This window comes from Lytechinus variegatus, chromosome 19 (assembly GCF_018143015.1).
Source record: "Lytechinus variegatus isolate NC3 chromosome 19, Lvar_3.0, whole genome shotgun sequence".
Classification (NCBI taxonomy): Eukaryota; Metazoa; Echinodermata; class Echinoidea; order Temnopleuroida; family Toxopneustidae; genus Lytechinus; species Lytechinus variegatus.
In genome coordinates this window covers 13,557,407-13,568,212 of record NC_054758.1, presented here as the reverse complement: position 1 = coordinate 13,568,212, position 10,806 = coordinate 13,557,407, and the positions used below count along the sequence as shown (strand labels likewise).

The window sequence follows — 10,806 nt, the reverse complement described above, 5'->3', positions numbered from 1 at the left end:
ACCTTGTTATCATTCTTTAGAGTTAGCTTTCTTTTTTTACGTATGAAAATTGTTGTCAAAATCCGCAGTCCGATCTGTCAGAATTAATCCTGTCATCAAAACTATAATATTTATCATAATCCTTATTATCATTATTATTAATATTGCCATTATCATCATGAGTCATGATTACAACACATTGCCAATACATATTGTAATTTTTCATCACTGTTGATTTCTTTGTGACATATGTGATGATAATTCTTGATAATTGTGAAAGTTACAATAGATGGCACTGCTAGTATACTTACTACTGCTACTGCTGACTGGACCATTAGTGTCATTAAATATACAGAAAAATTGAAACATTAAAATTACTGATATAAAAACAAATGAAAGTACAATAAACAAAATGCCTTGAAAATGCCTTGAAATTTCAAGGTTCAAAATCCTTCAAAATCCCTCTCAAGGCCAAGGCTTGAATGTTCAAGGCCAAGGCTTTGAAAACATGGGTTTTCGATCGGTATTCTTAGTTGGGGGAATGATTGACACAAATGTTCTTGTGGATGGGGATCTTTCAACATTACCCCCACTAAAATCACAAGTTAGGACATTTGGGAGTGGTTGATATGCATGGTGTTCTTGGAAATTCCTTCATTGTTGTATAGTGTACTGTACTTTTATAATGTTTTAGATATATCCCCCCATCCCCCCATGATCGACACCCATGTTTGAAAAGGTAGGCCTAAAGGGCAAGGCCGAGCATCAAGGCACTACAACACTGGTACCCGATCAGCTGAATAAACTCCCTGAGCCCCCGGACTAATTTTTATTGCCGACACTACAATCTGACAATAGTGGTATATTCTCTATGTCAGTGCACAGTGCTGAATTTCTATTCATAAAACTGCCCCCCCCCCCAAATTCCTGGTTCCAAATCATCGGGCGATCCACTCATTCAGATTATGGGCCCTTGATTCTGAATATGTAAAGTATGTGGTATGAATAATCATCCTATAGCTAGCTCGGAACAACATACATTCCTCTCTTTGCCAAGTGTAGTTGCGTACTCATGAATAATTTCGCGTCAGCATGGTTAAAATTCATAAACATAACTCATAAGTTGATACAGGGTCGGTGAACTGACACACCCAAAAGAAGTGATAAACGTGTGTTAAAAATTTGGCGCTGCTGTAAAATAGTGTTTACGTATACGGCGGAGTGGCTGGACAATTATTGATACCTTTTCATTTCTGTAAAATGAGAAAGAGATGCGTCGTTAATTGGATCAAGCTGTTTCACGGATATTGTTGGAAAAAATATAGAGGTTAGTAGCCAACATAATCTTTAGAGTAAAAAGATAAAAACGAAGAAGAAGAAGACGTGGAACGAAGATTGAGAAGAAAGAGAAGAGAAAATGAGGAAGGCTTCTTTGTTTGTTGCTGAAATTCTGAACTCAAACACGTCAAATGAGAGGATATCTTATCTTTTCTCAAAAACAAGAGAACAATTAAGATGACTGAAAGTTTTTGAAATAGTTCTTGATCTCTACTACTGTATTTTGAATATACAATGGCGTACAGGGGGGGGGGGCAAGCGCCCCTCAGATTTTTCAAGACCAAAAAAAAGGAAAAGGAAAAGAAAAATATAAAAGGAAAGGATAAATAGAAAGTTGAAACGTGATATAGTTTTCGGTATATTATGTCAAAAGCTTTCACAAAATTAACTTGTTTATTGCAATAACAAGTGGAGCGCCTGAACTACGCGATTCAATAGCAGCAGTGCTGACTTTGAAGAATATATAATAATTATTGACTATAACACCATTCATATCATTGTTGTAGTGCCTTGATGCTCGGCCTTGGCCTTAAGGCGCCTTAAGGCCAACTTTTTCAATGCCTTGGCCTTGAACATTCAAACCTTGGGCTTTAGAGGGCCTTGGCCTTGAGGATTTTGAGCCTTGAAATTTCAAGGCATTTTCAACGCTTTTTCATGGCATTTTGTTTATTGTACTTTCATTTGTTTTTATATCAGTAATTTAATGTTTCAATTGTTCTGTATATTTAATGACACTAACGAACCAGTCAGCAGTAGCAGTAGTAAGTACACTAGCAGTGCCATCTATTGTAACTATCACAATCATCAAGAATTATCATCACATATGTCACAAAGAAATCAACAGTGATGAAAAATAGCAATATGTATTGGCAATGTGTTGTAATCATGACTCATGATGAAAATGGCAATATTAATAATAATCATAGATTATGATAAAGATTATAGTAATTTGATGACAGGAATAATTCTGCCAGATCTGACTGCAATTTTGACAACAATTTTCATACTTAAAAAAAAAACGAACTCTAAAGAATGATAACAAGGTTGATTTCTATTCTGTTAGGATTTTCCTTGTATTATTTTCTTTGGCTAACAAGAATGTTTTAAGTCTAAATTATATTCTGAAAAGATTTGGTAAACTTAAACACAATCTTAAAATTTGTCATATCCAAATGGGCTAAGTCAATGGCATGATGAGCCAAAAAAATTGAGGGGCCAAGCATAGCATATAGACATGGGCGGAACCTACCAAAAATAGTAGGGGGGAAATAATAAACAAATATATCAGGCTTTGAGAAAGTATAATGGAATTATTCATCCGAGGTTGGTCTGGCAATTACTATTTTTCCCGAGTGAAATATAGTAGTTTTGCCAGTCCAACCGAGGATTAATAATTTCCACTATGCTTTGAAATGAAACGCATGATATATTTGTTTTATATCCTACTTTTAATAATTTATAACCAAAATCTATGCGCTGAGCCTGCAAAGTCCGGTTACTTGCGTTGAATTACCTATACTTTTCTCCGAGCCATCGCGCTCAGCGGAACGCAGATTAGTGCCTGCGCCGACGCATCACGGGACTTGCCCGGGAGAGAGTTTAGCTAAATATCCAGTTTTCTGAAATAATGACGTCAGAATATTGGTATATAGCGAAAAATATATCGAGGTCTGACGTCACACAGCATCATAGTTGAAATATAATTGGTCACATGATGCTATTTGAACCAGTCACCATGCAGGATTCAATCTATGTGGGATATAATATCAAATGTCCCCCTACTATTCTTGTTTTTTTATGATGGAGAAAAATACATCACTTCACAATCGAAATAATACGTTTTTTTCCAGGCCTGTCCGCCCTACCTTTGTAGACAGATTTCCGCCCATGCATATAGAGCAAAATTTCTGCCAAAAAGTTGAAAGCGATTGAAGCGAACGAGCAAGCAAAATTATGTGATAGATTGTGACAATATGTTCAGAAAATAATATCACATTTACTCCTTTTTCTTTCCTTTTCCTCCTTTCCCCCTTTCCTAAGTTTCTTCTTGGTGGTGGAACTTCTTCTCTCTCTTTTTTTTTTGGGGGGGGGGGGGGTTTCTGATAATTCTTAAACAAGAAACAGAAATAGGAATGGGAAGAGAGAGATGGGAGAGAGGAGAAAAACTTAAGGGCACAAGAAAGATGGGGGTGACACATTTGGCTGCTAGGGCAGATACTACAAAATAGATATAGGCAGTAGGCATACATCTTTTCTACATTGTATATATTTTGTTTGGGTCTAGTGTCCAGATTGACAGAACAAAGTTACAAAAAATATTTACTTCTTTTTAATCATGATGGTTCGCCAGTGAATTTTATTTTACTACAGTTTCAAGGAAATAAAAAATGTAATTTTTTTGGTCAATGAATAATGTTTTAATAGAGAACTCTATTTACTGTTTCAAGAAATAATTATGATTTACCCTCCTCCCAACAAAGGATATTGGGTGCGTCCATTTTATATCCTTTTGAATATAACTTTAAATATTCCAGTTTTGAGGTAGAATAAGTGTAGAAGATACAAGAAATGAGAATTCAAATTTCATAGTGGCTGTTAGGAGAAAAATTGACATGAAAACTGACAAGGGACCTAAAAACGACTCATTTTCAGGTCAGCATTTGAAAATTTGAACTTTCCCTTTGTGCTCTCTTTAACCCCCCCCAAAACAAAAAAATCCCTGTAGGAAAAAATGCACATTTTCAAAATCTAAAATGCCCTTTTTTCAATTGAAATACGACCTTTTTTATAGTAAAAGATGATACATTTTAGGTTCGAAAATCACAAAATTTTGGATCGCGCTTGCATCAATTATTGTTTATTGTTAAGTAAAGTACTCATTCTGTTCCCATTTACAAAAAATGCTTAGAATGTCCAAATTTTAGGTTGAAATATCATAAATTTTCTAGCTTGCGCTTTGCGCTCGCATTATTTGACAAGTGAGTTATGTAGACCCCTATCCCATTTTTGAGTCACTAAATGCAATCCTTAACATATTTTTCTTGTCAGTATAAAAAAAAATTCAGCTCGCGCTTCACGCTCGCGTTAATTCATGAGTTAGATACACATCTTTCTTCATAATTACACGACATGTCCAGAAGTTTGAGCTCGTGGTTCGTGCTGGCAACATCACGCAAGGAGGTCCTTTTAAAAGTGATAAGCCCCATAATTGACCCAAAATCGAGTTTTCCAACTTCAGACTTGATTTTTTTCAAAAGCGCTTGCTCGCTACGCTTTCTCACGGAGAAGTAAAACCTAAATCAAAATATCTAGCTTTGCTCAACTTAATTTCTACAAATACACAACTACTTCAGGCAGTTAATAATCTCATTTTGAAAATATCTGTTTGCACCAAAAAGCCAATTTTGATATATAAGTGCCTTTTTGGCTTTGACCCCCCCCCCCCCCAGCCACAAAAATAGGTTCTGCCGCCCCTGTCCCAGGGAATGAAGAAAAACAAATGTTGAGAATGCCAGCATCAGATGATCGTGGTAATAATAATTATTGTAATGTAAATCGCCGAGAAAAAAATAATGTATTTAATGTACAAAGGTAACTATATTATTATGTCTAAATCTATCGTGAAATTTTATTTACTTGTACAAAGGTCAAAATTATTGCTCGGTCGGTTTGCTCGGTCACTTACATTTTGCCATGTGTGATGTCTGCCGCCTAAGCATTTTTAGCTCATTGTTTTGTATATCGTAAGTTTGAAATGCCTTGGCCTTGAGGTTTTCAGGCCTTAATTGGCCTTGGAGGTTTGAGCCTTGACTACAACACTGATTCATATGATAATGAATTACTACATTCATTGACCCTAAATAACATTTGACCTTGACCATGAGACCTTTGACTTGTTATGCTTGTGCAAGATGATCAGTGATTACGTGATCACCCTTATGTCCGCTTTTCATGAACTATATCCATAAACTTTCAAATTATGATGGCCAAAGTTCATTGACCTTGAATGACCGTTCAACTTGGTCATGTGACCTGAAGCTCATGCAGGGTACTCACTGATACTTGATACTCTTATGTCATAGTTTCATGAACTAGATCCATAAACATTTAAAGTTTTTATGGCAATTCAACCAACCCCTATTTCATATTTTGCCAATTTCTAGGAATTGAGACATTGAGGCCCCATTGAGACAAACATGACAAACGACCTTCCTGCTTTGCAGAAAAGTCACTTTTATTGTTTTGTAACTCCTGAGAGACAAAATAAGAGGATTATCTCTATCAGCTTCATTTGAAGACGTGCTCGCACACCGGTGCCTAGCCCCGTTAGGGGCTCCCGGAATCACCCACCCTTTTCCGTATTTTACTTATTTTTTTTTTGGAAATCTGCGAATTTGGAGCCCATATTGATGAAGATGTTTCTCCTATATTGCAAATCACATTCATTGTATTAAAACCACTTGTATAGGAGAAGCCGTTTTTTCCATCTGCTACATTATAACGAAGTGCTGGCACATCGAAGCCTCAGGGAGATGTTGAAGTCCCCCGCCCCCTTTCCGTGGCTCCAAAATGTCGAATTTTCCAAGAAATGGGCAAAATACGATAAAGGGGCTGGGTGACTTTGGGCAGCCCCCTGAGAGCGTAGGCTTTGCTGTGCCCTCCCTTCTTTAAATGTAGCTGATAGAGAAAAGCCTACTTTTCCGTCTCCAAGTGATTTCAAGAAAATAAATGTTGTTTTTTTACCTATCCAAGGCATCATTTTGCCACATTGAGGGCTCCAAAAAGCAAGATATTTTAATAGTTAAGCTTCGGATAAGGTGGGATACTTTCGACAGGCTCTTCCGGGACTATGTTCCTGGCAGGAATTTATTCCTTGAAACGCAGCGCGCGTAACAGCTGCACTGCTATAGCCAGGGTAATTATGCTGCATACCAGGCCCCCGAAGCTACCGCCATTTTGTTTAATCCATTAGAAGCTAAAATAAGCTCCATTAGAAGCTAAAATAAGCCCCATTAATATTAATTTCGTACGATGCTCCCTCGTCAACTGTGGTTTTGTACGTGTATTAGACAATACGCACATCAGCGCAATGACAAAGGTCAACTTGGAAAATTCATTAATGTATTCATTTTGTTACGCGCTCGTGACGCGAAGGATTCAGCGAATCAAGCAAGCGCAAATCTGAGACGATACGTTGCGCTTTATAAAGTATCGATATCACTTAAAAACAAAACAATGTTTTTATTGCGTCTTATAGGCCTATGCTAATTCTAAAAGGGAAGATGAAAAGAGTAGATCAAGTCGCGATTAGGTAAAAAGGTGGGGGTGGGGGCAAATCATGGTTATTACAATGATTGTATTCATTATCACTGGTTGAGTATGAATACTGAAAAAAAAACTTTTACCACTAAAAGAGCCATTTCTTGTTACAATTTTCGAGAAGTAAAAAAAAAAAATCTTCATGGATCCCCGTGCCTGCTTTCTTCTGGCGTCCGTTTCATAATGAATTACACTGAGCTATTTAAACATCGCTATTATTGTGATAACCGTGGGAACCTTGATTATGATTGGTATTCGTAGTTACCATACTTGTAACTCATGATGAAACGGGCCCCAGTTTATCATGTTCAATATGTTTCCTGTCTCCTTTATTCTCCAGCATTTCTTACTCTGTTTTTTTTTTCATTTAATCATTTTAACATGTTGTTTTGTGCCTCCTTTCTCCTACATATGAAGAGCTCACTTTTAAAAGGGGTTAGGTCCATTTTTAATCAAATTTGATTTTTATGTCTTAATTGATTTTTAGTAGCTCTGTAAGATGATACCATATAGAAAAGTTGAAATGCCCAAAAAAATGGTGAACTAAAAAAAGAAAATTCACTTTTTTTCAAAAGGGTTAGGTCCATACATAATTTTTCTGGAAAATAATATCTTAAAAAAATATGAAGATAAGTAGATTTCTTTTATACCCAATTTTAAATTTCTGATGCTAGGGTATCATGAAAATTCATTTTCGTATAAGAATATTGCAATATGGGAGAATAAAAAAATGATTTTCTTGGAGTGGCCCTAGCCCCTTTTGCAACTTAACTTTTCATATATTTCCTTCTTATTTTCCCACTTGTTATCTGTCTCCTGGTTTCCAAAAATCTCGTCTTATTTCTCTTCCACCCCTTTGTGCCTACTTCCAACATCAGCTCTCTCACCACTCCCTCTAAATTATCTCTTCATAATTATGTGCCCTCCATTTTTTCTCATCTCTTTTCGACCCACTTCTCATCACTCTTTCCCTCTCTCGATCTCATTTTGAATTTTGCCAATTCCAAATCCCTTTCATTTTAGCTCTGTACAAATACTATATGAATACAAATGAAAGACATGAAGGAATTCTCTGGTTAGTGGTGAATTTTATTAATTATCCAGAAAAAAAAATCACATTATCAGAGGATTAAGCTTTACCTTTTTCTTAAGCGTATGTTAATACTTTGAACCAAAAGAAATTTGTTTTTGTATCCTGGGGGGGGGGGGGGGGCACAATTCCCCCTACTTTTTGAAGCACTGAAAAGTGCCTTTTTATGCAAGAAAATGCCCCCTCACGAACGTGTACTGTGTCCCTTTCACCTGATGAGAACCTGTTTTAGGTAATACCAATTAGTGCTCTTCCTTATATGCAATTTTTTACCCAAAAATGCCCCCCCCCCAACGTGTTCTGTGCCCTTCCATCTGAGGGCCCATTTCACGTGTTACAAAGTGCCCCCTCGCCTTCTTGAAAGTGCCCTTTCTTGAATCACTGCCCCCTTTTACCAAAGAAAAGTGCTCCTAAAGAACTTGTTCTGTGCCCCTTTCACCTGAGAAGGATCTGTTTTATGGTCACCATGACAAGTGCCCTTTGAAACAAGAAAACAAAATTTTCATTTACTTCTGAAGGAAATCCTTTGTGCATTAAGTTTAATAATTCATGTGAGTGGAGTATATAAGCAGTTTCGTACAGATGGAGGGGAGAGGGCTTGAAGGACTCTTGCCCATAGGCGGCGGAAGCGGGGGGATAGGGGGACCTGTCCCCCCTAAATTTGAGGTGGGGGACAGTCCCCCCTAAATTTTTTGTTGAGAATCTTTTTTTTTTGCTCATCAATTTTTTTTCCTGCGTCCCCCCTAAATTCAGGTAGACCCCCCCTTAATATTGTTGTGGCCCCCCTAAAATTGTGGTTGACCTTTTTTTCTGCTGGAAATTTTTGTGGTCTCTTAAGATTTAGGTGGATACATTCAGGTGGACCCCCTAAATTTTTTGCCTTCCACCGCCAATGCTCTGCCCCCCCAAGAAAAAAAATCACGACTAAGAAAAAAAAAGAAAAAGGAAAGAAAAGGGTGAAATATATCATTTTGAATATTTTGTCAAAATCTATAACAAAATTGGATTTGTTTTTAGAATGTCAAAATTTTGCTCGCTCGCAACTTTTTAAAAAATTTCACATAAAACAGCATTTTCCCTGTGCCCCCCCCCCACTTTCAACTTCAATCCGCCGCTCCTATTTGTATGTTTATAGCTTCTCTTTTTGCAACCAGTTTTAATAAAAATCAATAAGAAATTTCATACGTCATGAATTTGGGATGTGATGATAATTTTTTTTTAAATTGGACTTGGAAAAAAACCTTTTCCATCTTCATTACGTGGTTCCCAAGTCTTCAATGTTGACTTGTTGGATTTCTTGAATGAAAACATCTGTTACACCAGTCCTGCAGATTGAAAAAATATAGAAAGAAAATCAATTAAATTGTCATGATTTATAACACATAAATTTGTTTTAAGAAAAGTGAGACTATGCATATATATGTTTCTTGAACACATAACATAGGAAAACTTATTTCTACTAATTATGAACTTGTACTTCTATAAAGCATATCACTTAAACATGTTCTCCGCAGTTTACATACCACTCTCCATTCTAACTACATGTATACTTTGAAGAAATGTCAGAGATTTCTTGTAAATATCAATTTATAAATTAACATATGTAAATTATATGAATTGTAAGAATTAAAGTTGATATGTTTTGTTGCACAGAATATTTTGATCTGTAATTAAAAACGACACTAACTATAATCTAAAAACAAAATTGAAATTGGTTTTTCAAAGGCAGGTCTATTTGTTGCCAAAAAAATGTGAACAACCTCCATTATAAAAAATAATCACTAACTATTAAACTCACTCCTATAACTGCTGTAGTTTGTATTTCTCTTTGTGGTCCAGTCACTGTTCTATTAGGCCTACTTCACCAATTATTTATCATCATCAATCACCTCCATGGAAATTGTCAAACTGCATCATCCTATTAGACAAAATGTAAAACAAAAAAATCATAAATCTACAAATATGAATATCACACTAAAGAATCAATAAAATGAATTTTATAAAATGTAACTCATGAAAAATAAATATTGCTCTGTTCATAAACAAATAGGAAATAAAAAGGCAATTTAATTACTAGTAGATCAAGGACATGACCTTGTTTAATAAATTTGCCCAAGGTACATAACTTTTGACATTGGTTCTACTTTAGACTCGAGAGCCTGTATATTTAAGAAGTGTATATTCAGTACAGATCCTACCTCTTTGTGACTCAAGTTATTTTTATTTAATGTAAACATGGTTAACATTCAATGCATGTAATGTATCTGTAATTTTGAATGGGTTAGTTTAACTTTTATACCTGGATGAGAATCTGCGAAATGATGCATGCACTTATGATCATCTTGAACCATATAGGTAGACCTCTATACTGTTTTTCTTGTCCTTCAAACTCAACTTGTTTTTCTTGTTCTTCAAACTCAACCTGTTTGTGAAAGAAAAGAGAGTACAATAATAAGGAGTGATATTTTTCATGGCCGTATGTATAGGGGAGGGATTTGGGTAAGAGCTGAAATGTGAAAAACCTTCATCAAAAAAAGAATTGCATGACATCCTTCAATTTTATTTTAGAAAATGCACAAAACGGCCATAGGGAATATTGGTTACTTCTGGCCCTCACTTTCTGAATTTTAGGTTTCTCTAAATTTTTTCACATGTCAGCCCCCCCCCAATAAAAAGAAACATCTGCATCTTTTTATTTCCGAATCTTATTTCATTTGACTTTAACATAATTTCATCTCATGCACTAGGTCTAGATCTATTTGTAAGAAAGTATAGATCTAGTCCAAGACTCAGAGCTGTGCAACAGCATTCGCGTATCTAAATTACTCGTAGGTCTAGATCTAGATAGTAACGATGGACTCTCGATCTATCTAGACCTACAAAGTAAAGCTTTGGTTCTAAACCGAGATCTAGGCCTATATGGATTTGATGTCTGACTCTGACTTTTATTCCAGGCTAAAAGTTTAAACTTCATTGCCATTATTGACCAAGATTAGATCTAGTCCTTGGTCCACTGACACTGACAGGCATAGGCCTAGGGCCTACTCGTACACGTAAATGGAGTCGTTTAGGCCCAGACC

At 36.0% G+C, this 10,806-nt stretch overlaps 1 long non-coding RNA gene across 1 annotated transcript; it reads right to left on the bottom strand.

The window, feature by feature from the left end:
* Positions 1 to 8,932: 8,932 nt before the first annotated feature.
* Positions 8,933 to 10,037, bottom strand: LOC121405711. Its single transcript, XR_005968684.1, has 3 exons — positions 10,026 to 10,037; positions 9,525 to 9,644; positions 8,933 to 9,051 (listed from the first exon to the last, which is right to left on the bottom strand). It is a non-coding gene; the product is annotated as an uncharacterized LOC121405711 (long non-coding RNA).
* Between the last annotated feature and the right edge of the window lie 769 nt (positions 10,038 to 10,806).